Source organism: Tupaia chinensis, unplaced genomic scaffold (genome assembly GCF_000334495.1).
Source record: "Tupaia chinensis unplaced genomic scaffold, TupChi_1.0 Scaffold148792_1, whole genome shotgun sequence".
NCBI classification, from domain to species: domain Eukaryota; kingdom Metazoa; phylum Chordata; class Mammalia; order Scandentia; family Tupaiidae; genus Tupaia; species Tupaia belangeri.
Window position 1 is genome coordinate 652327 of NW_006208639.1, and position 5717 is coordinate 658043.

General features: G+C 38.1%; 1 protein-coding gene and 1 pseudogene across 1 annotated transcript in view; both read right to left on the bottom strand.

The window, feature by feature from the left end:
* The window catches only part of UMAD1 (UBAP1-MVB12-associated (UMA) domain containing 1), a 251832-nt gene that overhangs the window by 92543 nt on the left and 153572 nt on the right, over positions 1 to 5717 (bottom strand). The window lies entirely within an intron of this gene.
* Positions 3056 to 3427, bottom strand: LOC102478197 (28S ribosomal protein S36, mitochondrial pseudogene; annotated as a pseudogene).

Below are 5717 nucleotides of genomic sequence, written 5' to 3' on the forward strand. Positions count from 1 at the left end.
TCTTTCCCTGTATTCCTGAGTAGTTCAGTACCAGAAAAATAGGCAGTGGTGGGAGGTTGGAGTCCACATGGGGAAAGGAGGACATGGGGCAAGCATTGGGAACAATAGTCCTTTTCAGGTTATTAACCTACCAGCAAGTAAAGATGGGCTTCGATCATCACTATGTGGCAGAATGTGCTCAAAAAAGAGGACAGTTTAAAGGGGCTCCCACTGGCCAAAGCTGGTACATTTTAAGTGCCAAGATAAATAACAATATTAACAAATTTTAATTTAGTAAGAAGGAAGGGAGAAGTCCATGCACCTAAACTGAAATAAATTAAAGAATGAATAAGCAAGAAGAAACACTTATTCCTGTAGTGGAATGACAACTTATAAATGAAGAAGGAATGAGGAAATTTTAATATCACTATTTAGGAACTATCATACTAATAATCAATTCAACCAAAAAACATAAATAGATGCAAAAACAAGTGTGTGAGAGGTTGATGAGGAAGATAATATTATGTAGTCTCAGAGCACCAACCCCTAATTGTTTGTTTATAAAAATATAATAGGTAGTTTTAGAGCAGAAAAGTCTGGTAGACATGGCCTTAAGTAAGGATCATGGTTAACATCTCCAGTAATATAACAAGAACATTATCACTGTCTGATAGGATACAATGAGAAGAAAACATCATTTCTGTTATATTCCTCACAAAAATTCCTGAATCATAACCTGAATTTAATTGCAAGAACATGTCAGACAAGTCCAAACTAAGGGATATTTTACAAAATAACTGACCTGTACTCTTCAAAAATCACTAGATATAGAAAGTCAAGGAAACACTGAGGAACTATTCAAGATGGAAGAGGATTAAAAAGGCATGAAAATTAAACGTAATATGTGATTTGTAACTGGATCACTTTGTTACATAGGACATCATTGGGTTAAAACATAAATGAAGTCTACGGCTTTACTGGTTAATTTCCTGAATTTGACAGTTGATGTGAGAGATGTTCTTACTTTTAGGAAATACACACTAGAGTATTTGGAAGTAATGACAAATCATTACTTGCCAATTTATTCTCAAATGATTCCAGAAAAACAAAATGTTCTTTGAACTGTTTTTGCAACATTTTTTAGTTTGAAATGATTCCAAAATAAGCAAAAAATAAATAAATGACAGGATGGTTAGAATACACATTTATGAAAAATATAAATAGGTATACAAATGGATAAATTAATAAATGGGGATATATATCTCACAGTGTCCTTTAACCCACCAGCCAAACCCAAACTAATCCTTTACCACTCTCACTTACTCTGCCTACGAACTTTACCTTGAAGAAGAGAAAGCATCACCAACTATCAGGTTGTTTTCCTCTCCCTCCCTTCCTCATTGACTACACCTGGTCGGCCATTTTGTGTCCTGGCCTCCACCACCTTTCCATTGCTACTGACCCTACTTGAATTCATTCTCTTGCTCTTTTCATTTTCTTTTTCTCTTTCCTTCCTCCCTTCCTTTCTTTCTTTGATTTTTAAGGCAAGGTCTTGTAGGTCAACTCTGTAACCTAGTGGTTAAGAGAGCCAGATCCCCCGTTACCAATCACGGTTTGAATCCTGGCCCCAAAAACTTGAAGAACATTCTGGGCATGGGTGCATGGATGCTCAAAATCCTAACAGAATGGAGAAATGGAGAAGGGATTGTGTTGTGAGCACCCTAGTGAGGAGTGCCTTCTCTCTCTCTCTCTCTCTCACTCACTCACTCGCTCTGGCCGGCACATTTGCCCTCTAGCAATTAAAAGGAAAAAAAAAGTAACAAAAAAAGATCTTGCTATCTATATCACAAGCCTCTTGCCTCAGCCTCCCTAGTTGATATACGAGGCAAGCACCACATCTGGTTTTTATAGACAGTGTTTACTATGTTACCCAGGCCAGCCTTAAGCTGCTATCCTCCTGCCTCACTCTCCAGAGTCACTGGGACTACAGGTACATGGTACCACACCCAGCCTGTAGGAACTCTAACTGGTCCTAGCCTGTGGAGCTCTGCACAGTGTACACCACTGCAGTGGGAACTCCTGCTCTCTCTTAAACATAGATCTGGGCATTCTCTCCTGTCCGCAACAATTTCACGGACCACATTGTGCTTGGTATAAAGATCAAATTCCTTTGCACAATTATAGGCCCAAGTGGATCGGGCCCCTGGAACTTTCTCCTCCCTTTTCATCCCTTCCATTCCAAACTTTTTACTCTAGTCATAAAACAACTCTCAGGTCCTCAAATCCACTGCCTTTCAGATACACCTTAAACATTCTTCCCATAGCATCTCACCCTGCTTCCCAACATTCAAGAAATACTCAGTTTTGGGCCGGTAGGTGGCGTGATGATTAAGGGTGCTTTATTCTCACATGGCCAACCATGGTTTGAGTCCCAAACCTAGCGGCTTGATTTCTCACTTCCTCTCTTTCTGTCTCTCTCTCTCCCCCTCTCTGGTAAAATTGAAATAAATAAAGTTAAATAAAATAATTCTTTTAAAAAAATATTCAGTTTAATGAGTGAATGATTGAAAAATTAATTCTTTCTTGCATTCTCTAAACCATTCTTCAGAAAGTTTTCATTCTTTATACTACAAATTTTAACCATATCCAGATTCAATTTTTATATAAAATCCTATGACTGACTCTTCAGTATCTTTCTTTTCTCTCTACCTGCTAAAATCTGAAGGAATAACATCAGATTCTTCAGACACCAGTAAATGACTATACAGAAAATTAGTAGGCTTAATCTCCCAGGAATGTTTTACATGCAACAAAATTTCCACCACTGTCCAGATAACTAGGGAACCTTTCAGAGAAAGAAGGGAAGACAGTAATCTAAAAATATATTCACATTTATTTTTGTAATATATTTTGTTATAATAATGTGTAAGTCAGAGCTTAGAAAACTCAGCAAAGTTTGTACTGGAATCATTCAAACATTTTTTGTGGTAATTTACAGAAATAAGTATGTCTGACACCTTGATCCAGTGTAACAAACACACACACAACAGGAATTTGCTTTTGTCTATCTAAGTCCTTTATTGTAAAGACAATTCTTCTTTCTAATGAAAACAGCAGCCACAATGATTACTCTGGACCACCATGATGGATAAATTCAATTTCCTCTTGAGACACCAGTTTCCTTCTGTATTCCTGAGGTAAAGTTTTTATTATTTCTGCCATGTCTGGTAGACCCTGATACATCAGCAAATTTGGTGATTTACTTCCCTTAGGATGCTGTGAAACTGCAGAAGAATGGGATGGTAGCCCTGCTGACCTCAAAGCTTTTGATAGGTTCAGTTTAGGATCGGCTCTTCTGTCAGGAAACCTTATGAATGGCGTACATGGTTTCGCTACCCGCACGACACTGCTGGCCGACATCATCTTGCTGCCCATCGTGAAACACCCCCCCATAACAGGACTTTAATAAAACAGTATTTACCCTTTGTGTATGATAGAGTAGTATTTTCTTTCTTTTTAATTTGCCAGGTGGATGCATGTACTCACCAGGAGGAGAAAGAGAGACAGTCAGACAGAAAGTGAAAAAGCACTCTCCATGGGGAATGGTCACATGACAGTCCATTCTCCTCCATCTCCCCCTCCCTTTGGGACTTTAGGCACTCACATGCCACAAATGTGCTTGGCCTATTGTTCAACCTGCTGGGTCCAGGACTTTGAACTTGCTGTTGGCCATGTAGGATCAAGCCACCTTAACCACCATGCCAAAGACTGGCTGCCCTCATCTTCTTACACAGCACTTTTCCCCAAAAGATTTTTTTTTTAAGAATTATTTTATTTTATTTGGGGCTGGCATGCAACGTGGTAGTTAAGGGTGCCAGATGCCCCATGGCCAACTGTGGTTCAAGTCCTGGACCTGGTGGCTTCCCTTCTCACTTTCTCTCTCTCTCTCTCCCACTCTGTCCCTCTCTGGTTAAAATTTAAAATAAATAAATGAAGTTAAATAAAATCATTCTTTTAAAAATGTTTTAAAAAGAATGATTTTATTTAACTCTATTTATTTATTTATTTATTTATTTTAACTTGACCATAGAGGGACAGAGAGAGAGAGAGAGAAAGGGAAAAGGGAAGTGAGAAAGCAAGCCGCCAGGTCTGGGACTCAAACCGTGGTTGGCTATTTGGGAGTCTAGTGCCCCTAAACACCATGCCACCTTCAGGCCCCAAGATTTTAAGCAGATTTTTGTTTTCTGTTTTTCAAGGAAATTGTGACAATTTCATAAAAGGGGACAAACTTCTTATAACAAATCCTTTACAACAACCTTACAAAGTAAAATGACTTTTCTTTATTTAACAGGTGAAAAAAAATGATAAAAGAGAGGTTTGAAAAGTTCTCAGCATCACAAAACTCCTAAGTGACTAAGCCATATTCAAACTAAAGTCTGAGTTTAAGACTACCACATTCTCTCTAAAATAATTAGAAAAGGAAATACTTCACTCAGAGTTCTCTTCATGAACAATATCCACCTTCAGAATGGCACACTGCCCTAGGCAAACTATAATAGATTCATTTATCACCTTAAATTTCTTCTGTATTCGACCTCCTTTTTGTGAATGTACTAAAGTAGAATAGACGGAGTACGGTGTCCATTTCTGATTTCACTAAATCAGAAGCACACTGATCATTTCATAACAATGTGTACAACAAACTGACTCATCACATGTAACAGGGTGCCTGTTGACGCAGTTTTGTTGTTTCAGTTTTTAAATATGCCTTTGCTATAATTATTTCTGGCTCTGTGTTTCATTTCTGTTTTCTCTTAAGGACTTGGAACCTCTCTCTAATAAAAGACATCATTTTACCTCTTCAATGCCTAATACTTCATTTTTAAGCTTAAAGTCTTTAGTTAAAACTTGGAAATAACCTTGGAGCTCATCTTGCCTCCTCTGCCCCAGGCTTCCAAACCCATTTTACAGGTGAAGTCTGGAACATAGTGTCCTGATAGTCCATCCAGTTCTCACCACCCAGCCCCAAAGCTTAACAAACACCCGGAGAAACAAATCCTAAAGCATCTGGCTTTAAAACAAAGCAAAACAAAATAAAAACACTCTATCTTCTCTTAAACAAAAGACAAGATTCTCCCATTTTCAATCCAATTCTACAGTCACTAGAGATAGTGAACTCTTAGTTTTTTTTTTTTTTTTTATAGACCACAGATTAGTTTATTTTTAACACCCATCATGCCATGAATTCATAGGGAATAGGTTCCAGTAGCTCAGGCTCCTTTCCATTGATTCTCACAAAGTGTGCTTCTCTGGGTGGAGCAGGCTGGCGCTTTAGTTGAACCCAGGTACCTTTCTCTTTGGCTTCTTTCTTTTTCTGGTCATTTTCCTTCACACGTTTTAGGAAGCTATCTCTGCTCTTAGAATGTTTAATATGCTCAATACGCACATTGATTCTCTTGGCAAGAATCTTGCCCTTAACTTGTTTGTTCACAACAATGCCAACAGCATGCTGGGTAACATTGTAGACTCTTCTAGTTTTGCCATGGTAACATTTGTGGGGCATTCCTTTTTGAACAGTACCCATTCCCTTAATGTCTACAATATCACCTTTCTTGTAGATTCGCATATATGTCGCCAAAGGAAAAACTCCATGTTTTCTAAAAGGCCTCGAGAACATATATTGGGTTTCTCTTCTCTTTACCTTTGTTTTCGTTATTTTGTTTAATTACTGACAGATG